The 26139-nt window shown below is 38.7% G+C and overlaps 1 long non-coding RNA gene across 1 annotated transcript in view; it reads right to left on the reverse strand.

Moving 5' to 3' along the window:
• LOC111533696 overlaps window positions 1-26139 on the reverse strand; it is a 330375-nt gene that overhangs the window by 131372 nt on the left and 172864 nt on the right. The window contains exon 4 of the long non-coding RNA XR_002728944.1: window positions 17880-17969. This is a non-coding gene — a long non-coding RNA (uncharacterized LOC111533696). The remainder of the gene's footprint in view (window positions 1-17879; window positions 17970-26139) is intronic.

The raw sequence follows: 26139 nt of genomic DNA on the forward strand, positions 1-26139 counted from the left end.
GTGCATTTTTTAAATAAATATTTTTAATTCTTTTAATAAATTATTGAAAGGTTAAAAAAAAATCCCACCCATGTGTTTAGGAAACAATGATAGTGCCAAGTGAAGATAAACAAAACTGCCCATCTGTTTTTATTTAAAAAGATATTCAACTTTCCTTATTAAATACTGTAGGTCTCTTTAGAATGTAACTAACACATGCTTCTTTGGAAAAAGAAATCCAAAAGAGAAAATGTAAGCCCTTTAAAATGACAACATACTGTGTAAAGAAGATAAACCATTAGAAATTTGATTATGCTGACTTTTTGTTGTTGTTGTTTTCTGAAAGGGGAAGAATGTCTTGATTGTTTTTGCTGACTATAGAAGCAAGACCTACTTCTAATCATGCTTCTTATTGATGAAGTCTCAGAGGCCAGTGGAGGAGATAGATCTTATCATGATATAACTTCCTTTTTGATTTGATTGATACAGAAAGGCTACAGCCTGTTGGAGGCTTAAAACAGCCTTCAGAATATACATCAAACATCTCTTTGGCCCGTATGGTGCCTCTGAGTTGCAGGCTTTGAGGATTTCTTTAAACGCTTCTCCTCCTTTTCTGTGTCCACATCAGAATACTCTGCATCCCCATCAGAACGTTGTGTACCATGGAGAAACAATATAAATAAATCATGTAATAAAACGACCTTTCCCAAATCACGTTTTGGCGAGAAGATGCTTTTCACAGCTGTCCCTTTGCTCTCACTGCAGATGCCAACAACAGTGGGACTTTCACAAGTCCTACTAGAAGTTTGACATCCAGTTGAATTCAGTTCTGGGGGAAATTAAATTCAGCATGCTTCCTTTTCACATTTTTGGCAGATTGAAAATATATACTGCCAATGAACCAGAATGTGTACAAATAACATCTTCAGCCTTAGAGTTTGCTTGTGAAGAGAAGACAGTCCTGGGAGAAAGACCTTGAGGAGGGAATATAGAGAGAGATTCTTTATTTATTGGACTTGTTTATTGGCTTGGTTAAGATAGCTGATTATGTTGTCCTGGGAATTGTTGACCACAGTGACATGTAAATAAGGAAACGACTTGAAAAGTGATATGTAAGGCCTCTGATACATATGAGAAATGATGGAAAGTGATATGAGACAGTCTCATGTATGCCAGGAGCTGAGACGCAGTCACTGAGGGGTTTATTTTCTACAGGTGGTGGTGTTTTGTGGAATATCTGACAGACTACGCTATTTGTCATCACAGCCTAATTCACATGTCAAACAACATTTCCAATATGTTTTCAGAATATGGCCTATTCATGTTGATTACCAGAAAGGTCAAAATTCACAGAAACCCAGCAATACCCAAAGGGTAGGCTGTAAAGAATGAGAAAGGGATTCCAGAGAATGCCTGTCACTTTTTTTGTTTGTTTGTTTTGTTTTGTTTTTAACTCTCAATTTGCTAATTCAGGTTGTCTGGGCCACTGTATGGCACTGGAAGAAGAACAAGAAAAAGAAGTTAAAGCTATAAACTCTCTCTCAAAGCAGTTCTAGAATGTTCTTGCTCCTTTGCTGTCCTAGTCACTATAAGTTCTTTTGGAACGAGGTGAAGAATAAAGTCATGATTAAAGAGACAGTATTTACTTCCTTTCTCTTTTGTTATAGTGGCCAAGCTAGTGATCATGGATTAGAAACCATGAGTGCTCTCTTCCTTCTCATCCTCTTCCTCCTCTTCCATTTGTTTTCCCTCTACAATTCTCTTCACTTCTTTTCACTTCTTTCCCTCTTTCTCTCCCAGTTCTTCTTCTGTTTCCAATTCCTCTTCTTCTCAAAGTTCTCTGAATGTTCTCACTTCTTTCTAATTCTCCTCCATTTCCTTCTAATTCTCCTAATTCTTCTCCTTCTCCTCCTCCTTCCTTCTCTCCCTCCCTTTAACCCTCAGCCTCCATGTCTAGTCTACTCATTTGCTAGGATAAAAATGGAATCTGCTATAGATTTCCACAGGATCTCAGAGTAGACCTAGCAAAACTAGACTGAAACAAGAGTCCATACACCATCACTCTTTCTACTGCCTCCATGACTTTCTCCATGATCACTAAGCTACAGTTTCTTATTTTGGAGGCCATTTCCACTAGAAATTGTTACAAACTCTACAAGGAAAAAGTGGAAAGAGAAAGCGGAGTCTTAAAACCGCAAGTGGGCTGACTGTATTTATTAATGAACAACCTTTCTTTCAAACAGAAAAATAATAACTTTCTGTTTTTCAAACTAATTCATTATAAATAGACACCTATTCTTGTGTTATCACTTTCAAATTCAGTTATACCTAGAATTTAGAAGATGGTAAAGAATAATCAGTGGCAACTATTTAATAAATGTCCTAAAATAGACAAAAATGTGATTTATATGCAGTTCACATAAAGATGACAATTATAGGTTAACAGCTAAACTTTTACTAGTCTGCTGAGTATTTGAATTGCAAGAGGAGAATCAAAGCCCTAACCCAAAGACATACAATTCTAACAGCTATATGTGAAGATGGAGATGGTATTTTATGGGATTATATATTGTTGAAGCTAGAATCAACCTTAAGTACCATTTTATACAAATCCTTCATTTTAAAAATGAGAAAATGTAAAACTAGATACACCATGAGTGTTAGGACCAGACTCTGATAGAGTAGCTGATGGTGCAAGTTTCATTGCTACTTCACTTTCATTAACTCTATTCCACAGACCCTGTGACTATTTTCTAGTCCTTTTTTCTTCCTCACCTCAAATTGCAGATTCTACCTCTATTCAGAAGGAATGGGAGGAAGGAGGAATAGGAGAAAACGGAGCCATTTTCCCTGGCTCTGTAATAAACACTTTTCATTCCAGGACAGCAAACTAAACACAAGCTACAACCTCTTCCACTTCTCAAATCTTCCAGAAATGCCAGCAAACATATTTTAAATGAGTTTGTACACAGGTGTGCTACAAAACTAGAAAGGAACTCTCCATGGGCCACAAACTGTGAGGAATCCCTAAAAGGTAGAAATTAGGTAACATCAGATTGAGAAGTAAAACTACAGCCCGACTGTCTGGGACAGTCCATTTATACACTACCAAATTCCATCTCTCCCTCTTCATCCAGAGCTAAATCTGACTCCCAGTCCTTCCCTCCTCAAAGCCTTCCTTTCCTTAGAACCCTCTTTACTGGCTTGTTCTGTACCAGTTTTTATCCACCTTCTTTTCATCATCACACCCTAAGAGTAGGACTTTTTGCCCCCATGAGCCAATTGTTGCCCCTTGGGGATGGTATTTCTTCTCTTGAGAATGTCTTATACCCCAAGGATCATCACAGAGCTTCTTTTAGAAGATGCTCTGAAAGGAGAGGTTCTCTGACTCTTCTCAAATTATACCATGGAAGTGACCAATATTTCTGCCCCTCTGGATGGCCAACTCTGGTTGAATGGTTGTCATATATGTGAATAAAGTCTTTTTCCTTAAATGGCTTAGGGGGAAAATTCACAGGGGAAAAAAATCCAAGCACCAAAACATGGTTTAGAAACATTTACTCTTTGTTTTAATTTTCCTCTGGTGTCCCTAGGACATGCTTTGCAGAGATGACTACTTCTGGATAATCTATAGCATGTAGCTATCAGCATATAAAAAAAACTCATTGGTGGTAGGCAGCCCCTAAGATATCCTCAGTGATTTTTTTTCCTTTCGGCATTCATGACCTTGTTTAATCCTTTCCTTCTCCTTGCGCCTGGGCCAGACTTACTGCCTGGCTTCTAACACACAATTTTGCAGAACTGATGGTGGTATGTTTGGGCTCTGTGTCCCCACCCAAATCTCATATCCAGTGCTGGAGTTGGGGCCTGGTGGGAGATAACTGGATCATGGGGGTGGTTTCTCATGGTTAGCACCATCCCCCTTGGTGCTGCCATGGTGACAGTGAATCTGGTTTTTATGAGTGTGTAAGTATCTCTGACCTCTCTTTCTTCCTCCTGCTCTGGCTGTGTGAAGATGCCTGCTCCCATGTTGCCTTCTTCCCTGAGTAAAATCTCCTTGAGCCATGCTTCCTGTACAACTGTGCTTCCTGCAGAACCATGAGCCAATTAAGCCTCTAAATCTCCTTGAGCCATGCTTCCTGTATAACTGCACTTCCTGCAGAACCACAAGCTAATTAGAGTTTTTCTTTAAAACTTACCCAGTCTCAGGCATTTCTTTATAGCAGTGTTAGAACAGACTTATACAGATGGGATGTGACTTCCCAAATTAGGTTATAAAAAGACTGTGGCATCCATCTTGGATTCTCCTTGTCCCTCTCCCTCTCCCTCTGTTTCTTAAATCACACACTCTTGGGGAAGCCAGCTGCTGTGTTATGAATAGTGCCCTGGATGCCCACATGGTGTCTAACTGAAGCCTCAGACCAACAGTCCTGTGAATGAGCTTCGAAGCAGCTTCTTCTGCCTGTGTCATGCCTTGTATGACTGTTCTCTGGCTGATACCTTGATTGCAGCCTCATGAGGAGACCCTGAGCCAGAAACACCAAACTAAGTCCTTTCAGATCCCTGACCCACATAAAGTGTGAGATAGTTTATGTGTGTTCTTTTAAGCCCCTAAGATTTGAAAAAGTTTGTTATCAGTAGTGGTTGTCTAACACATTCAAATTAATTTCCATGTTTTTTTTTCCTTCCTCCAAGATCATTTGTTATTCATTAGCTAGAGATATGGTTTGGCTGTGCCCCCACCTAAATCTCATCTTGAATTCCAGTTCCCATAATCCCCATGTATTGTGGGAGGGACCAGTTGGAGATCATTGAATCATGGGAGCAGTTTCCCCCATCCTGTTCTCATGATAGTGAGTTCTCTTTAGATGTGATGGTTTCATAAGGGACTTCCCCTTTTGCTGGGCACACATTCTTCCCCTTCCTGCCACTGTGTGAAAAAGGACATGTTTGCTTCCCTTTCTGCCTTGACTGTAAGTTTCCTGAGGCCTCCCCAGCCATGCTGAACTGAGTCAATTAAACCTCTTTCCTTTATAAATCACCCAGTCTCAGGCATGTGTTTATTAGAAGTGTGAGAATGGACTAATAAAGCTAGTCTGCCTGTTTTGTATTAGTTAGATGTCTATTTCTTTTAGACAGACATTGGAGATAGAACTAAATGCTTTACCAAGGCAAAAATAAGTACCAGCACATCAAATTAGAATTTAGTTTCCCATGCTACTAGTAAGAGAAAAGTGATAAATCTGGTGGAACAAAATGTGACTAGTTCAAATAGAAGTAACCATACTTGGTTGTCCTTTATAAAGTTATATTTTATTATTATTTCAATAGTTTTTGGGGAACAGGTGGTGTTTGGTTACATGGCTAAGTTCTTTAGTGATGATTTCTGAGATTTTGGTGTACCTATCACCCAAACAGTGACTATGCACCCAATGTATAGTCTTTTATCCCCCACACCACTCCCACCCTTCCCCCTAAGTCCCCAGAGTCCATTATGTCATTCTTACATGTACGTATCCTCACAGCTTAGCTCTCACTTACAAAAATGAACATATGATGTTTGGGATTCCATTCCTGAGTTACTTCACTTAGAATAATGGTCTCCAAATTGCTTTAACCCATAAGGTGAAGATTGCAGTGAGCCGAGATTGCACCACTGCACTCCATCCTGGGTGACAGAGTGAGACCCATCTCAAAAAAAAAAAAAAAAAAAAAAGAATAATGGTCTCCAGTTCCATCCAGGTTGCTGCAAATACCATTATTTCATTCCTCTTTGTGGCTGAGTAGTATTCCATAGTATATATGTACATATGACATGTATGTCTATATATGTCCACATATGTCCACATTTTCTTTATCCACTCATTGGTTGATGGGCATTTAGACTAGTTTCATATTTTTGCAATTATGAATTGTGCTGCTGTAAACATTTGACTTTATAAGAGGACTTTATGAATTCCACTCCCAACAATTCAACATTTCTTATTATTTGGTAGAGTCTGGGGAGTTCATTACCTTTGCATCTTAAAGAGTTAGGTAAGAAAAGTACAGCGTAAAAAGATTGCAAGGGGAATGTCCATCAGCTTATAGGAACAGCTTTTTCCCCAAAAACTATAGTAGCCCCTTGACCTGTAAGTAAATTAAAAACTTTATTCAAAAAGCCCTCATCTGTTCATCAAACTAGGCCCAATGAGTTCTCCACATGGTTCTATTTTTGCTCAGTTGATATCATTTTATATTTTCCACACTCCAGTTTGATTGATTGATTCATTCATCAAGTATCAAAAAGATAATGACTTTCTTTTTTTAACTCATATTTTAATTAAAATATTTTATTAATTCAGAATTCTCTCTCCCTTCAGTCACTCTAAATTAGTGAGTTCTTTCTTTGAGACCGTTTTGAATATTTTTCTTTTCTTGTGGCTGGTGGTGTTGGACTGGTTTGATTGATTTGCATAAAACCCGTTTCCTTTTTTAAAATGGCTACTCAGAATTTTTCTCTGATAAACAAGTAACCTAGAAAATATTTATCCAGAGATACTGGCTGACTCGTCATACTAAAAATATATATTTTGTGTAGCAAGGCTGTGAAGAATGACTCATTCATAATCTGGCTTACTGAATCAACAAGGCCAAAGTAGACAGATAACATTTACTATGTCCCTTGCTCAAATGCAGCAAGCAGAGATACTGGTGTGGAGGAGAGCTAGGTGTGGATTTACCTGTTGGAAGGAATATCTTCTTTACCACTGATTTGTAGCTTACCTGCATCTGGGCAGGTGATCAAAAGCTTTGACATTTTGCAGACCTGAGTCTGAAACTTGGCTGTACCCCTTTAGCAGGTTATCCAAACTCTCAGCCTGTTTTTGCATCTTCAAAATGAAAGGAAATAATTCCCCTTCATACTGTTACGAAGTTTAGATGAGATGAATGACATAATACTTAATTCTTTACCTGGGGCCTGATACATTGTAAATGCATGGTGAATGACCAGGTTATTATGTAAATGGTGAACTTGAACTCTGTTTCTAATAGACAGGTGACTTCTCAGGTATCAATCATTGAAACATAAATTGAAGAAATAAACTATTTTACTTCTCTGCTCAATGCATTAGTTTTAAATCTTATGGAATTTTCTTTATAATAGGTAAAAAAAAATGGTCAAAGATTAGTTCACATAGTCCAATCTACTGATAATTTTATACTCAGAAAGTTACATTCAACTCAATCCTACAAACCATGGAAAATATCAAGGATAAGAATAAGTTGATTATGGTTTCCCTTGTAAGCCCAACAAGCCACTATATTTGTTTTTTTTTTAGAGCAAGGATAGGTACCAACTTTAAAACTACTAATTTACTTATCTTTCTAGCTTACTAACATGGTAGTCTGAATGTATTAGGGCCAAATGCCTATTTAGACAGTTGAGATAGAAATGTCCAATAGTTTACTGACAAATTAATGTGTTTTAATTATTTTCATTATAATTGATCTAAGTTTTTGATCTTATTTTTATAGAGATATTTAAAATCCTCCCTTATTAATTGCTTGCCTCATCATTGCATACATTCTCAAGGCCACTCTGACAAAACCTGGGCAATGAAGCAGAATGATGATTTTCTGTATTAAGTTAGAATCTTGTTTGTTTCTAACGAGTTTCTAAGTCCCCAGGGTTTGTTGTCTTAAAAAGTCAAAGTTGTCATGGTCTCCAGAGTCTGAGCTATCTAAACATGGAAAACCAAGTTCATGGATACAGTAATAGAAGAGCAAGCAGAAATCTTGATTTCCAGGCTTCCAGTTGATGCATCAGCTAATCTAGACATCGGTTAAGGGCAGAGTAAGGACATCTGAGTCCAAAAATTACTTTAATCCACTTTTATTATCTACTAAATTCTTAACCTACAGTATTTAACCCTCACAAAATTTCATGAAAATATATTCTATTTTTTTAAGCTTCCTTTACCAATGGGAAAAGTTAAAGTATTTAAAGCACCTTCCTGGAGTTCCCACTCAGCTCATAACCCCTAGGCTGAGTCTAGAATACTGGTTCTCAGCCAGGGATGATTTTGCTCCCTCTTTCTAGGGGACATCTGGCACTGTCTGGAGACATTTTTGGTTGCCACAGGTGGAGGAAGTTTGCTGCTGGTGACCATGAGTAGTGGCTGCTAAATACCCTACAAAGAATGCACAGGATAAGTCCCTGTAGCAAACAATCAGCCAGACCAAAATGTCTAGTGCCAGAGCTGAGAAACTAGAGTTCTAGTAGATGGAGCACTGTCTACCAGAATTTTCTGTGATTATGGAAATGTTCTACTAGACACTTGAAATGTGGCTAGTGTGACTGAAGAACTATAATTTTATTCAATTTTAAATAAGTTAAATTTAAATAGCCCCATGTATCCAGTGGGTATTCTGGTGGACAATAAAAGTCTTACTTGATATATTATTACTTCCTCAGCTATACAATGTTATAATCATAACAATTTTATTAAGTTATTCTAAGAACTGAGATTACTAGGTATGCAATAAGTTATTAGCTATTTTGAAATGTAAATAAGTCCATGTATGCATACTAATTATGCTGTTACATATTTATATTCTGTGTACATACACACATGAATGAAACAATTTCCAAAGAATGGTCTCAAATAATAACTGCATGCTTTGATATTCCACAGACTATTAAAATGCACCAACCCAAGGTCTCCAGTCCTGCTGAGTCCCCCTGTGTCACCTCCTGCAACTGCCATAGTTGTCAGGAGCTCAAATACTAGAGACCTTCTTCACTAGGTCAATGACTAAACTTTAACAAATAAATTAAGGAGTAATTATTAGCTTGTCCCCCATCCCACCAAGGCCAGGTTTCCTTAAATGTCAATACCTTGGTAAATATAAATACGGTTTCATTTTAAAAAGTGAGATTTATGTGAGCTTTTTGGAAGCCCATCTTTTTTTGTTTGTTTGTTTGTTTTGAGATGGAGTCTCGCTCTGTTGCCAGGCTGGAGTACAGTGGCGCGATCTCATCTTACTGTAACCTCTGCCCCCAAGGTTCAAGCAACTCCCCTGCCTCAGCCTCCCGAGTAACTGTGACTACAGGTGTGCGCCACCACTCCTGGATAATTTTTTGTATTTTAGTAGAGACGGGGTTTCACTATGATGGCCAGGATGGTCTCGAACTCCTGACCTCGTGATCTGCCTGCCTCAGTCTCCCAAAGTGCTGGGATTACAGGCATGAGCCACCGCACCAGGCTTGTAAGCCCACCTTTCAATGGCTTCTAGCCTGAAGGTCTAGCCCACTTCTGCAGTTTGAAGGTGTCTCTGGAAGACAGACAGAATGGCCCACCAACATTGTTTGCACGAGGGCGAAAGGATCTTGGTAAGCATACCAACGACTGAGCACTTTGAGGCTGGCAGTTCGGGCTGGACTCAGATCTCTGCTGCTGGGGAATAAGGTCAATCCTTGCATCTCAAGACTTACATTTGTCAGGGAAGGGGCTCAGCCTATAATGAGTCTGGGCATAAATTTGATATGGGAATAAGGACCAGTTAAGATTCTTCTGGCATCAATGTTCTAATGCTCTTTGAGCATAATTTCCTTTGGAACACAGGGTTTGAACTCAAAAAAAGGTTGGGGCCAAAGAAGAAATCAGAATAAAAATAAATAGGATCATGGTCTTTCTTTTCTTCTCTTCCTTTGAGTTTCAGCTTAGCTATCAGCCCTCTAGAGACTTCCAACCTCACCCTCTGCCCTTTTGTTATTTCATCTCATTATTAGTTTCCTTCATAGCACTTTTGAGAATTAGTAATTATATATTTGTAGAGTTACATACTTGGTTTCTATCTGTCTCTCTTACTGGAGTATAAGCTCCGTGAGGGAGGAGACTATGTCTGTTTTATTCACCATGGTGTCTTCATAATTCAGCACAGTGCCTGGAACACACTAAGATGAGTGGATAAATAAATGTTGGATGAGTGGATAAGTGAAAACAAAATTAATTTGGGTATAAATGCCACTGATGACTCTTCTGATTGGAATAAGCCATAAAAAGCAGTCCAAATATTAATATATCTTTCCATATTCCTGGAAAATAGTGCTCCCAACTTGTGTTCATTTTTCCTGAATCTCAGAGAACTTTGATTCAGAAGTATTTACCAAATCGTAGTTGTCCCTAATTCCAGGATCCTGGCACAAGGTCTCTGGGGATGAGGCCACCATAGAAAGAATTATTTGAGCAATTATATGAGACTTGTAAAGATCAAGCCCAAAGTCCACACAGCCCTTGGTTCCTAAGGATTTCATGTCTGCCAAGAGCAAAAGAGAATGTGGGCGTCGCCAATCATTATATTGCCTCCCACCAAAGTCCGTATTTGGGTTCCCTTAGATATATAGCTGTTGAGACTTTCTTTCTTTACATGAACACTCACAATGAGCCTAATATGCACATTGTGTCAGGAGTCAGGGCTGAGTTACAAAGAATACCCAGTAATACAGGTTAAGCTTAAGCTTTTAAATCCTACAGATCTGGGTTGAATTCCAAAGCTGGGCACTTACTGGGGACCTTGGATAAGTTACACATACCCCCATCCCTGTGATCCCTTGTCTGTAAACTGGGGTGATCATAGCACATATTTCCTACTGTTGCGATGAGCTTTCAGTGAGTATCTTTGGTTAAGCATCTAGCACAGTGCCCAGCACATAGGAAGCACTCCATACATGCTAATCATATGTGATAATTTTAAAACTTGGCTCCAGACTCTTTGGTGTTCTTCCCATTGAAAAGTGGAGCTATGTCTACTCCTTTTGAATCTGGAAGTTCTTATGAGTGCTTTAACAACAGCCTGTGGTGGAGAAGACACTGTGTCTTCCAAAGCTAGGTCAAAAAGACATCAGCCTCCACCCTGCGCTAGAAGCACTGATCTACCTTGGAAGAAGTTCCACTTCCCCAGTGCCACCATGCTGAGGAGGGCACATGGAGGACCTCTGGTCAAGAGTCCCATCTTAGTCCAGTCTTCCAATCATTGCCACCAGGATGCTAGGCCATGCTGCTTGTAAGTGGGCACTCCAATGCCAATTATTCATTGCCCCATCTAGTCAAGTTAATACCAGCTGAGGCCCCAGACACTGAGAAGCAGACTCAATCCATCCAACCTTTGTAGTCAGAATTTCTTATCCATAAATTCCAAGAGTATAATAAAAAATTGTTTTATGCCACTAGGTTTTGGAATAATTTATTACCCAGCAATAGGCTGTGGAACACTACAATCACTACTCATTCAATATTACAAATAGTTGTGATAATTATTAAGACTAGTCCCAATTATACCATAATCACTAATAATTATTGTCAATAATTGAGTAGATTATTATTCTTACCACCTTGTATCCATTCACCCTTCTCCTGAGAGAAGTCTAGAGATGCCTGGAACTATTTTATCTTTGCTCCTCCTGCAATGCCCTTCCCACCCACCAATCTTCTTCTGACTCACCCTTACTCATCTTTTAAGATCTCAGATCTGGCATCACCACCTCCAGAGAGCCCACCCCCCATCCTGGGTCAGTCCTCCTCTGTAATCCTGCAGTGACCTGCGAGTTTCTCTTTGCACATTGCACACTGCACTGGCTCCATTATATTAAGAATTTCTGTGAGCTTCCTGAGGCAAGGAAGCTTGCCTTATTAATAATATTATTTTCCAAGGGCCTTCCATTTGCACAGGAAAGACAGGATGAGGTAGAGACAGAGGTTGAGAGCACAGGCTGTGGATCCAGACTGCCTGGGTTCGAAGCTTGGCTGTGCTACCTACCAGCTGTGTGATCTTCCATCTGCTTTAAACTGTGTGTGTGTCCCGTGTGAAGGAAGCTTCACTCATAAAGTTTCTTATACTTCAAAGATTAAAAGCTTGAAGGAATAGAAAGCATTTGGATCAGTACTGGATACATAAGAAGTCTTCAATTAATTACCCTTTATTGATTACAAAATTGTACCTATTGGTTTGGCTCTAGACAAAGGGGCAGGCCTTCCATCTCATTTTTCTTGTTCTGTCTGCAGTTTTCTCCTCTAGGTATTTGATCTGCTGTATTTTTGTTTGTTTAGCCTGGGATCTACCAGTAATTCCCAAATCTAGCTGTATACTCTAACCTCCTCTGGGGAATTGGTTGGAAAAGCTCAGGCACTGCTTCCAGTGTTTCTGCACAAAGTGATACCAGGGAACCCATAGCGTTAACAAGTTCACTCAGCAGTACTGGGGATGTGGCCCAGGGACAGGGCCAGCATTTGGGAACATTGACCTAGAATTTCTATCCCATTTAAATGTCACTGCTTTATCTTGCTCACACTTTCAAGCGGGCATCCCATACACACAATTTCCCCTTCATATGGCAAACGGAAGTCTGTTTAAAACAGACATCCAAATGCCATTTCAATCTGTTTTCACAAGAAATCCCTTTTCTTATCTCATTTTGTCCCCTTCACTGGTAGTTAGTAGCTGACCCTGTTCTTGTTCACTAAAAGAGCTGACCATTTGTGGTCGGTGGACAAACAGCTGGTGGCCTCTTTTTTTTCTGGCGGGGGCAGGGGGGTTGGTGGGAGGGAAGTAAAATTGCAAATAAGGGTGTTGAGACTGTTTTCTAAAAGAGTCACTCTCTTGACACATTTTGTGCTTCTCTCTACCAGAGGAGGAGAAAACTGGGGCTTATTCATAAGGGAATGAATAAGTGGTCAGACTCACTGCAGAGTCAGATGCTAATCCTCTTTTCAAGTGGGAAATGCTTTTTTCTATTTCCTATTCGTTTATTAATTTCACAGCATATATTCCTAAAACACCATTCCTTGAGGGAGATGACCTGTAATTTTGTCAGAATTATATTACCCGATCACCTTAAGTCAGTATACATTTTAGATAGAAGAGAGATAGCAGAAAACCAATCCTTAGAGCACACCTGTGAGACCCTTTGAATAGCACTTTGTGAATGAATAGGCCTTTATCTCTCTCCCCAATGATGCTATCACAGCTTAACTGGCATGAACACAGCTGTTCACAGCTGCACACAAGATGTTAGCAAGAGCACAATGTCAACCATTTGTCCTCGTGTGGGGCAGCTTAATTTATTTCCTTTGAGGATGATGTCTGATATTGTGTTCTAGCAAGAATCCAATCAGCAAATCTAAAAGACATTCAGAGGTCAGATTTAAGGGATGAGATGAGGTTCTGTGTCTGATTCTTCTCGTGGCTATCTCCCCCTGCCCCTCAAAACCTACCGAGTTGAGAACTAATCTTGATGATAAGTTTGTTTTTAATAGACCCTGAGCAGGAAGTGAACTGAGCTGGAAAAAATGTTATTATTTGACGGAGAACCATAGCCACTCTTCACCTCTCAGCTGGGTCAGCTGATGCCAGAATGCTCTTCACGTACCAATTCAGTGCAATGTGAGATAGATAGATAGATAGATAGATAGATAGATAGATAGATAGATAGCACCTACTGCATGGCAAGCAAATGTGCAGGACCAAAAAAGGCAATAAAAAGATTTGATTTTCATTGGAATTTAAGTTTCATGTCTTGCTCCTGAGTGCCTTTAACATGCCTGGCACAGTTTAGATGTTCAATAAATGTTGAATAAATGAATAAATAATGCACTCCATAAATCAATCTTGTAAGCCAACCCAGATAGATTGGTAGCAGCTGCCCGGAGGGCTGTATCAAGAAGAATCCTGAGGCTATATTTAAGCTCAGTGGGAAATGTGACCTGATTGATTAGCAGTGTCTGTCAAGGGCAGAAGAGGGGTGAAATCAAGTGTGTGGTATATTTGCCTTTTGGGGGCTAAACATAAGTAATATAGCTACTTTTACCCTCCCTCTCACCATCTTTAAAACAAACAAAAAAATTCTTTTCCTTCAATTTCTAAAACAAGCTAGGTGGCTGTCAGGGTCCAACCAGAAATAAAAATCTTCTGCATTTATGGCCCCTATCTATTCTGAATCCATCATTCTTTCTCCACTCAGGAGGGAAGAGCAAATATATCGGGGTTTAAGTCATTCAAAGAGACTGCTGAGGGAAATTCTATTTTACTACTATCACAGTGTTCACTGCATCTTGTTAAACAGAAAAACATTAAAACGTAAAAATTTAAATCTCACCCTCAATTAACTCAGCTTCCCTATTGCAATTCAGTTCATGAAAGCCAGAGGAGCAAGTTTTGGCACTACTTACTGGGAGAAGATGTTGCAAAACAACATATATTTTAGATGTTGTCTCGAAATTCATAAAATCGTCTATCCAACTGACCCAGAGCTCTAGGGGAGTGCCACTGTGCCAGTAATTTGGCAAAAAAGGTTCACTAACAGCTAACCTCTAGTTACAGAAGCCATGCCAATTTGCCTGATCTTTAGGCAATTGGATCCAAAGATGTGGCAACAAAACACAGCCAACTTTTTTCTTTATACACTTTGGTTTGAATTTGTGATAACAAATATGTGTTACTTTATAAATGATAAAGAATTTGTATGGGTATAAATAAAATACATATGGATATATTTTAAAAGGCAGTGTTTCTAAAAGATATCTTTCTCTGAGGTTAGAACAAAATGAACCAAAATATTCAAAAGTGGATGTTTTTAAATGGAATTGCAAGTACTTCTATTCTTCTTTAAAATTAAGCAAGGAAAATGATAGAAAAAGTGTATTAGAATATGAAAGCAAGAGGAAGTAAAGAATGAGGTTGATATCTATTGTATAACAAGTTATGACTATAAATTAATGTGACATAATATTTGATTTGATAAGATTCTACCTTTTCCTGTTTTTGTTTCTAAAAGTATTTGCTAAGAAAGTAAATAAGGGTGAAGAAAGATCAGCTTCATATATATCTAAATCCAGAAGCTGATATATTCTAGAGTCAAAAAGGTAGAGATTCATATCATGGGACAGATACAACACTGGAGACTATAAACAGGAGTAAATCAAATTTGGTATTCTGAGTATTTCCTTTTGAAGATTTGACAACCAAATGAATGTACAACAAATATACAATTGGCTATCAAGCACATTAAGAAAAATGCTACATAATTCATTAGATACAGTAGTAGATATTGGAAATGTGTCAACATTTATTCTGAAGTGCCAACATTTTCACTTACATAAAAGAAATCACTGAGTAAGAATTGTTGCCCATAGCCCAGACCAATAGAAATATAAAATCCCTTAGCTACAAACTAGAGATGATGAAAAAAGGAACCTACACAATATGGCAGACTAGAAAAAGACTGAACTTTGCACAAAGCATCAATCTCAAGACCTAATTAGTGCACCTTGGAAACTAGTTTTCCAATTAGAGATTTGAATCAATGCCAGAGACATGAGAATGAATTTGCAAAATGTGCTTCTACCCACCTTTTTTAGCTTGAAGATTTCAGTTACAAGAAATTGTACCAAGAAAATAAAAATCTGTGACAGAAGAGAGAATCCTTGACAGACCAATGAAGATAAGAAGGAAATCTTTTGTGTTCCAAAACCTGTGAAGGAAGTCTTAAAGACTTAAGTAGACAATGGTTAAAGGAGAAAATAAACTTATCTATGTGTAAACTCCAAGCTATTCAGAACGGGCCTCTTCAAACCTTCTAGGTATTGATTTGGCCGCAGGATTATCATAGGGGATGATTAAATATCATTGTTGATGGGGCAGGATGGTACTTTGGAAACTTGCTTTGGGTCCTCCTTGAGTTTTCCTACTGTTAAAGAAGGTAGGCAGGCCTCTGTGTTCTCTTCCTTCATGGGGTTTGACTTGTACGGCAGAAAACAGAATTTGCCTCAAGAGAACCCTTGCTGCCTGTTTTCCTTTTGTATTTTTTTTTTCTTTTTTTCAAAAGTCTGCTTATTGATTAGGCCACTATTATTTTGGGTCTCTATTACTTGTAATTGAACCTAATTCCATTAATAAAAGAGATTAAAATTACTATCAACCTGAATAGATGGTAGTTCAAAGTAAATTTAGTTTGGTTTTAGATAAATGGTATTAAATTATTTTTGCACAGCAGAGCTTGGGATATTAATACCTGTTCTTGTTGTAATAAATTTGGAAGAAGGTACACTTATCCTGGAGATGGTCCCAGTATAACCACAACTTTAGTATGCATAAGAATCACCTGAAAAGCTTGTTAAACTACAGATTGCTGGGACCTAGCTCAGAATTTCTAATGCAGAAGATCTTAGTATGTATGAGAATTGCATTTCTAACCAGTTCCCAGGTGATTCTGATACTGCTGGCCCAGGACATAGTTTCGAGAACCGTTTTTCTAGATCAATTATCAAACTCTCTGAAATAAAGGACAAGTTTTATTTTGTTTTTCAGTATGACCTGAACTGATGCTTTCGTAAAATACAAGAAAAATAAATGACTAGAAAAGTGAAATGATGTGTAAAGGTAATACAAATACAAGCCCCAGTTTTAAAATTATCATTTGGATCTAACAGACATAAAATCACTCTGCAAATTACTATGAAAGTTTCCAAAAGCTGATTCTCAATGTCTTTGCTGACCTGATCTTGGACTGGTTTCAGAAAGTAGACAGATGGGCCCCAGATCTCTGGCCCACTATAGCACACTCAGCCTAATTGAGAAGTACTGGTTTAGAGGCTCTTCTGATTCTTCCTGTCTTGGAATTTCTGGAGTAGAATCCAAAGACCTCAAGCCTGGGCCAAAATCTTCTACTCTGACAAGTAATCATTAGCAGTCTTTTTTTCTTGATGACACTGATATAAAGGAGGAGATGGTGATTTCTTTGAGGGCTGGTTCAATAATACAGAGAGCTTCCTTTTCTCTTAGAGCATTCTAGGGCACCCTCCACTGACAAACCTTCAAAGGAAGTTCTCAGCAAACAAGCAATTGTCATCCGATCTCTGTCCCTACCACGGGATCTTCACTTTTAAAGCACTACTGACCAATAATTGGCAACATATTTTGAGCAATCGCTATGTGCCAGGAACAATAATAAATTGCTTATAATTAATGTGTGTGCTTTACAGGCATTTTCTCTTATAAGTTCTCAACACCTTCACAAGGCAAATGTAATCATCATATTCATTCGCAGAGGGGAAAAAAAGGAGACCCCAGAAAGTGAAATAACTGGCATGAGATCATACAGTGGGAAGTGGGCACTTACACCCAAGTCCCATGTGTCTTCAGAGATCATGTTTTTAACCTGCAGGCTTTACTTCTTATTTCACCCAAGATTCTTTCCTGCAGAAATCCAGGACAGAGCAAACTGTGTACTTTGTACAAAGCATCCTGGATAGGAAGCAGGAGACCCAAGCTTATATCAGGACTCTGCCCACAACTAGCTAAAAGCCTAGAATTCATTCTTCTCTTTGGGCATCATTGAGTCCTCATCCATAATTTTCTTCAAGAACTAATGTTCCTTGAAGGGTTACTAGACATTCTAGAACAAATGCGCTCTGTGGTCAAATAAATTTAGGAAAGACTGAATAGAGTATCACTGTCTGTGAGATTCATATTGTCTGCATGTTAAAGGATCTTGACAGGGCTCAGAGCACAATATCTTAAAAGATGGTACCTTGGTATACAAGAAGTTTAAGCTGAAGGAAACGGGAAAAAAAAAAACCGCAGAAGCAGAAAGGTCTCTCTGACCTTCTCTCCAAGTTCCTCCCCTCCCTTCCAAGCAGGCCATAAACTTGAATTCCTGATGCTCTTATTTCCTGAAGCAGGCCATAAAACTAAGGAAGGTTACTCTCTGGCCCTCTTTCTCCCTTCTCCCCTAAAGGCTCTGTGACAGTGTCCTGTCATATACCCAGGGGAAAGGGAAGTCACATGGATGCCAAAAAGAAATCTGAACAAACAGGCCTTGCCGAGATCCTCCTACCCCATTTATTACCATCACACAACACCTTTTTGTCCTCCAATCATACTTTGGCATGACTGTCCGTAAATATACATGGTTTTCCCCTGTTTCTTTGCATCTTCATTTCTGAAGGCTCCTGTGTCACATAAAATTTCTATTGAATAAATCTGTATTTATAGTAATGCAAATATGAATGTGTTTATGTTAAATACATGACATTAAATACATTTGCTTTTCTTTTGTTAATCTGTCTTTTATCATATGGGTCTTGGCCAAGAGCCTAGTGATGTACAAGGAAAAAATAATTCTTTTCCTGAACCCTTACCCTCTAAAAGACCCTATGGCAAAAACGGTTTTGATTTTATTAAACCTACCATTTCCCAAAAGTTATTGATCAGAGAAACCCTTTTTCATACAACAAATATCTTAAATAACAGTAGATGTTCATGGATCACATTTCTGGAAGCAATACCCAAAAGTTCTGAAATTCTGTGAGTCTATTCCTGGTGTTCCTGCTCACATAGAATGTGGTGTAGCAGGAGCGGGGGAGCCAAAAATAATAACAAAAACAATAACAACAGCTAGACCTTATGGTACGTGCTGTCATTAACTATGTGCTGGACTAGAAACCCAGACACTATTCTAAATGCTTTACATTTACTAACTTAATCCTTATAACCACCCTATTATAATAATTATAGACATTATTATCCCCATTTTGTAACTAAGGAAATTAAAGAGAGGCCCCAAAAAGAGCAATTATATGTTCCTTAAACTGAATCCTTTCATTGAGACTTAGGTTTTCCCACATGCCCTTAGAGTGTCAAGAACTGAAATAGAAGCAAGCCGTTTATATGTTATTTTGTTGCCCAGTGTGCTTTATTTGCATACCAAAAGCATGCTGATGTGACTGTAATCTGCACTGTTGAATGTTTCTGACTTCCTTTTACTCTCCCTCCGTTTAGCATGGTTCACAGTCATTACTCTCTTGATCAAGTTACAGACAAAAGCAGACTCCAAATTAGGCCTATTAAGATTTGTTTTTAATGAGGAGATAATTTTTCTAACAACACAGGCCAGATTCGTGTGGATATGATTACAAAATCAGGCCATATTGCAGAAAGGAAAAGCAGATTTTTGCCTGGTCTTCAAATAATTTCAGCCAGCCTTGATTAACTTGATGACACTTAAAAGCACAAAGCAAATATAGAATCTGGGACTTCGGAGTGATGAAGCAATCACATGGCCTCTGCTCTGCTATGACAGTGGGAAAGTTTCTGTATCCGGGATTAGAACCTCTTAGAAGGCAAATGCTCAGATTTAAAATATTAGAAATCACAGAGGAAAAGATAAATGCATTCTTTCTACCAGTGTGAGCTTTAGAAAGAAAGCTGTCTCACTTCCCTTAAATTCATTTGCCAGTCCTTTTTGTCTTTCAGGAAGAAATGCCCTGCCCTGTGGGACTGAGGAAAAGGATTTGATAATTAACCCCAAGCTTTTGGGCTCTCTCTGCATGTGTTTTATTTTCATTTTAGTTATAATAATAATGTAAAAATAATCTTCTGCATATTCACTTTCTAAAATAGTCTTTGCCCAAATCATTTCTACATATATTTATAGCCCCTGCATACTCATTTTGTAAGTATTGGCTGAAGAAATCTTTATCTGGTTGGGTGCAATGGCTCATACGCCTGTAATCCCAGCATTTTGGGAGGCCAAGGTGGGAGAATCACATGAGCCCAGCAGTTTGAGACCAGCCTGGGCAATGTAGTGAAACTCTGTCTCTACAAAAAATACAAAAAAATTAGCTGGGTGCGGTGGTGTGCACCTGTAGTCCCAGCTACTCAGGAGGCTGAGGTGGAAGGATCACCTAAGCCTAGGGAGGTTGAAACTGCAATGAGCTGTGATTGTGCCACTGCACTCCAGCCTCAGTGACAGAGTGAGACCCTGTCTCAAAAAATACAAAATAAAAAATCTTTACCTGTACCATAATAAATATATCAATTATCTCTTTATATTTAAAATCTACCTAAAGTATCCATTCATCTGACACTCTTTTACAATAATATATACAAGGAGAAATGATTTGGGCCATCATGCCCCAATTTCGGTCCAAAGCCTCTTTCATCTCTCATTGTAGCACCACAATGAAGAGAGTGACAAGCCTCATTAAATATTTAAAGTTGTTGCGCAATTTCAACTTGTTAAAGTTGTTTGTGCAAAACCGAATTTAGCCTGAATGTCAAGGAATAGCTCTTAACCACAGGCGGGAAATGGAAAAGAAACCTTTAGCAAGAACAATGGTTAGAACACAATACATGACTCTACATGTAGAGCCGGACACAGCCAAATGGCTTATTTGTTCTGTATTAACATGGCAGAACCCATCATGTAGCATTTGGCGGCTGAGTGAATGAATCACAGGAAAAAAAAAAAAAAAGGCCCAAAACAGAAAGCCAAGTCTAACTGGTCCTTGAACAGCATCTCACCCCCTACACTCCATCCTGGCACACTCACAACCACACACTCTCACACTCACAGATGACTCAGCATGGTCACTTGTACAAGGCAAATGTTCAATAAATGTAGTCTCATTTCACTTCCGTAAATATCCCCATTTCTTTCCTGATGCAGTCCTTTCACACAGTATTTTGGATTTCTAGAACTCTCTTTACCCAAACATTATATGGCTCACTTTTTCTCTGTCTTTATTTTTCAGCTCAAATCAATCAGAGCAGCTTTTCCTGAGCATGCTTCCTAAAAAGCATCTACCCAAACCCTATTATTCTCCATCTTCTCTCCTTGTTTATCTTCAAACATAACACTTACTTGATTTATTCTTTTATTATTTTTGAACCTGTACCCCTTATTCCAGTGTATGATCTTTGAGGGTAGAGAAAATATCCATCTTACCCACTGCTGTATCTCCTACCCATAATGTGATAAAAGAGACACTTTGTTTTCTTTACTTGGAAGAATGTATTTTCTTGCTCGTCTCTCATTGGCCATTTTGATTTTCATTTCCTATTATAAATTGGTCTCACTGGAGACAAAAGTTGAGTTTTATGTGGATCCCAACCATCCTTTAATAAATGCCTGTAACCTCCTTCCCCATATATTTTGAGTGTGGTTTTACCCACTCTCAATGAGTGTAGTAGGTAAAGATGTTGGAGAACTCTGTCCTTAGAGACATCACTTAATATTTCGCCCAGATGAACTTACTGCCTCACAAAAGGACTCTTTGTCTTTTGAATTTAACCAGCTCTTTGTCTAGGCTGGCATCCAGCACCACAGGAGTAAAATGTCAATGCTCTCTATTTAATCAATGTTTTATTATTGGCTTGTATTTCAATAGGGGGGGATGAAGCAGCAATTCAAATGTCATTGCAGATATATTTTTTGTCCCTTTTTCATTCTGGGTCTATGTTATGTGAATCTCAATAATTTAGAATTTATTTTCAATCTGTACAAATCCCTTGGAGAAATGTGCTATTCATTTGCTAAAAGACACAACAGCTGTGTTGACCTGACACCAAAACCAGGACTGTCTTTCCCCCAACCAAAGAGGTCATTTTATTACATTCAGCTCCCTTTTTTTTTTTCAGTCAAAATTGCCAGACTGTATTGCTTGCAGACCAATGGTCCCCTAGGTTCATTTTCATTCTGTGGAAGACGAAGACCTGATAGAAAATCACCTAGCTTAATTTTGTTTAACTTTTAGGAGTTTCTTCATTTATTTGACTAGCAATGGTTCATAAACTGGGGTCTCCATACCACCTGGGAACTTGTTAGCATTGCAAACGATTGGGTACCACTCCAGACTTACAGAATCCAAAACCCTACAAGGAAAGGGAGACTCTGCGATCTGTTTTCAGAACTCTTTCAAGTGATTTTGATATATGCTTAAGTTTGAGAATTACTGGAATGTGTGCTCCTTGTATTGGGACCAGCTTTTCAGATATCAGAACCATTGTATTCAAATCATCTTGGGAACTATTCAGTGGGTCTGGGGTATGGCCTGAGATTCTGCACTTCTCCCAAGTTCCTGGGTGATGTTGATGCTGCAGGATGGTGGAGCACACTGTGAGTAACATGGCCTGAAGACACTTCCAAGCTAGCACAGACATGGCTGACATGCATGGGGATGACTACTTAGACAGGTTCTTACCATAGAAACTGTGGGCCAACTGTCTCCTGTGGCCCATCGGACCAGCCCTTCTTAACCTCTCTGTGTATGTTTGAATAAAGATGAGTGGAAATGGCAACTGGATGCTCCTCACCTGGCCACACCAGGTGTTCAAACATAGACACATGGGAAAAGAAGTGGTAAGGTCAGACATTCTTGAATATGGGAATTTTTCTTGCACTTACAAGTAAAAATTAGTAGCTATGTGTTCTTGGGCAGCTTACATAACTCTTGAGAAACTCCAGCTCCTCATCTGTCAATTGCAACTATTAATGGCACCAGTGTTGGTAGTTGTATTGAAAGTTACCTATGTCATTCTTGTAAAATGCCTATACTGTGGTACATAGTAAATACTTAAATGATAATGATGATGATGATTCCATTAAATTGAAATATCTTAAAGTCAGCCTCATAATTCAATGGAAAAAAGGATGTTGGCCAGGCGCAGTGGCTCATGCCTGTAATTCCAGCAGTTTGTGAGGCCAAAGCAGGAGGATCGCTTGAACCCAGGAGTTTGAGACCAGCCTGGCCAACATGGCAAGACCTTGTCTCTACAAAAGTTAAAATATTAGCCAGGTGTGATGGTGTGTGCTTGTAGTCCCAGCTACACTGGAGGCTGAGTGGAGAGGTTTGCTTGAGCTCAAGAGGTTGAGGCTGCAGAGAGCCATGTATATGTACTCCAGCCTGGGCAACACAGCGAGTCCCTGTCTCAAAAAAAAAAGGAATTTGGAAGCAAAGGTCAAATTATCTTATTTTTCCTTCATTCCTGGGGAATGCAAACTACCTACTTTCACCTTGATTCCCTTCTTACAGCTCCATGTGCTGAAACCACCTACCTAGGTATCTACTAAATTGTTAATCATGTGGTTTGTTAGTAGAATTGCCGCTGATTCTTATTTTCTTCTTTATAGTATGACTGTGATAAAAAAGTCTTATATAAAGGTTGACAACTTGCCTCATCTCAGAACATTCCAAGGGAGATTCCAGGCCTTTTCTTGTGTGGATCTAGGTAATGGGTAAGTCAGCCACATAGAAGAGGTTACAAGGATCTAGCTGGAAAGGCCAGAAGAAATGAGTTGACAGGTACTAAAGCATAGACATGGAGAGGAGACGGGACAGCTAGGAGGGGTCGGAATGTGGGGTCAAGTTTGAGGGAGAAGAGAGATTGTGAAAGAGTAACTGTTGTCTACTGTGATGAAAGCAATTAATAGATAGCGAAGAGGGAATTTAGGGTGTTTCAGTGGTCATGAACAACATTTCCTGTCTCCCTATCTCTTAGGGAGATTTTGGTGGAAAGTTAAATTTATTTTCATTGATTTTTGGATGTCAGACTTGTGCTTTTGTTGAGTGTGACAACATGTGGAGACTGACGTTTCAGTCATTTTCAATAATACCAAATTGTAAAGTAATACCTTGGCATTTTGGTATTATTTCAGTAATATGTTTCCATATTTTAAAAATATAAGTATTTATTACATTTATAATCAGAAAAAATAACCCCCACTTTTAATAAAAGATTTATCCCCTTACATTTTAAACATCTAAACTTGTCTAAATGAGTGAATCTCAACTCAAGACTATTTCACCTTACCAAGGGACATCTGGCAAGGTCTAGAGACAGTTTTGGTTGTTTCAACTAAGGGTGTGTTAGTGGCTTCTGGCAGATAGACACTAGGAATGCTGTTAAACATCCTATAATCACAGGACAGCCCCCATAACAAAGAATTGTCTGGTCCCAAAGGTCAATAATGCTGAGTTTGAGAACCCTGGTCTAAATTATTAGAAATGTTCTCTCCTTGATTCCAACTCCAGTGTGTGATCTGAATAATTCCTCTGGATATAATTTATGCACTTCCAATAATCATAATTACAAGGGGAAAATATTCTATATATCAGATAAGAAACATTAAGTATTCTTAGGCAACTTTTTCTTCCACTTTTTCTGCTACAGTAAGTACTGTGAATAAACTACCAATTTTGTCTAGAGACTCCTACTATGATAATAAAATAACCAATGAATAAAATGTCCAATTCTACAATATCAATTAGTTTGGAAATTTTCTTGCCAGTAACAAAATTCAGTTCAGAAATTTTCTTGTCAGTTACAAAATTCATGCTGACCTTCATCTGATTTGCATGGCCAGTGTTTTCCATGAAATTGCCATCTGAAGGAGATGCGGCCAAGCATTTGAAGAGGCAGTGAGGTCAACTGAGTAGAGCCTTGTCTAGTCCTGAGCTTGTTTCTAGGCCCAGCTCTACCACCAGTGAGCTCGTGTCCTTGGGCAAGTCACATTACCTCTCTGAAGCTCAACTGCCTCATCTGCTAAATTAACAGGAATTGGATTATGTTCACCCTAAGGTTCCTTCTGGTTCACTCTAAACTTTAGTTGAGTGCCTTCTCCATGAGGAATAATGCCTCTCAGTTGACCTTTGAAAGGGCATCAAATAAAGTTCAGGTCAGCCTCAAGTTCAAGGAAGTGTTTGTGCTTTTTCTGAAAAAATAAGAAATGGACAACAGTATGGCAACTTGCCACTGGCAAAGCAAATAGATCTAAACAGAAATTTAGCATTTTCCTCTGCTAAGACAAATCTGCATCCAAGTAGAATTTGAAAAATAGTAAAATGTGGATTCCTGCTGAAAACAATGAATCAACACCAACATCTGTTGGACTTCTTTTTTTTTTTTTTAAGGTCAGGCCACACCATATTATGAACCATGGTCAGTACTTGTTCACTCCCCTTATCATCCCCCCTCCAAAAACAAGTAAAATAACAAATTTTTTAAAAACAACATAAAAACAATTTGCATTGACTTCATTGTAACAGAATGTAAACCAAAACACATCTTTGAAGTTTCCTGCACAGATGGCTTGTCCCTGCTCTCCCATGGTAAATGCTAAGCAAAAAAGTGACTGCACCACAGGAAGTTGAGGAGATCACAAATATCTAACACCACATAGATGGCCCAGAACTGCCACTGACAAATATGAAATACATTAAACCAATGCATCTTTTCATAGCAGTCCATTTCTGGGTCGTTTGAGGCAAATCTTTTAAATTTGAACTTGTTGGTAGGTTCTTCAGTATCAGCAATAGGACCTGCTCTCTTGAGCCCATTTTTCTAGTGAGAGAGATGGAACTGTGCTGCTTTGTTGATGGCTGACACCTGGTTCCCATGGTGACTTGTAGCAGCCAATTAGTAAGGCTTCCTGAGGTTTGGAGTCATGCTGGGCAAACTTCTTTGACCTCCACATATAGAAATACATTTGAAGTCATTACCCAGTAAAACTGCATACACAACCACACAAGCTCACACGGTAATCTACATACTCACAGTAATCTACATAGGACTTTCGTGAACCAATACCCTTACATGTGCAATGTGCTCTAATGTTTATGTTCTTTTATTTTTTTCTTCTTCCTTTTTGTAAGTACTGGCCATGCTCCAGTACATTAATTTCATGACCCAGTTTGAAGAAAATGCTGTCGATCTTTTAATACAATTTTTAGTAATACTAATGATGATTAGTCCAAGGTATTCTCTCGCCTCTCTGTACCCAAACAAAACCATACTCTGTCCAGTCTTCAGAGTGATGTTTTCAAAGTGTAAAATGTATCATGTACTTCTTCTGCCTATAACTCTTCACTGGTTCTTCCTTGTCCTTAGGATACATGCCTTAAGGCTCATTGGTACATAATTACCAGTCAGTCTTTCCAGCTTTAACTCTTCTACCCCATCTCTGCCCTTGCCTTTCCCATAACACATACCCACATACAGAGTTCCCCAAAGCATCACACCCATTTGGATCTCTCTTGGATTTATTCTTTATGCCAGTTCCTTCTGTCCAGAGAATTGTCTCTACCTTACTCTCCCATTGCCTTCTCATCCCTCAGGCTGAAATGCCTGCCCTTCTTAATTGGGTCTCATGTCTTTGATCCTTTCATAACAATAACATGGGCTGCATAAACACATACAGAAAAGGCGAATAAACCATGCAAGAACTGACTCTTGAACAGTCTGACTTACAGCATCATAGAATTTTAAAGCCAAAAGTGACCGTAAAAATTATTAAGAGAAGTGGTTGCCAACTTATGCTGTTTATATTTCAGGGGCCAATGA

The sequence above is a fragment of the Piliocolobus tephrosceles genome, chromosome 2 (genome assembly GCF_002776525.5).
Source record: "Piliocolobus tephrosceles isolate RC106 chromosome 2, ASM277652v3, whole genome shotgun sequence".
Lineage (NCBI taxonomy): Eukaryota > Metazoa > Chordata > Mammalia > Primates > Cercopithecidae > Piliocolobus > Piliocolobus tephrosceles.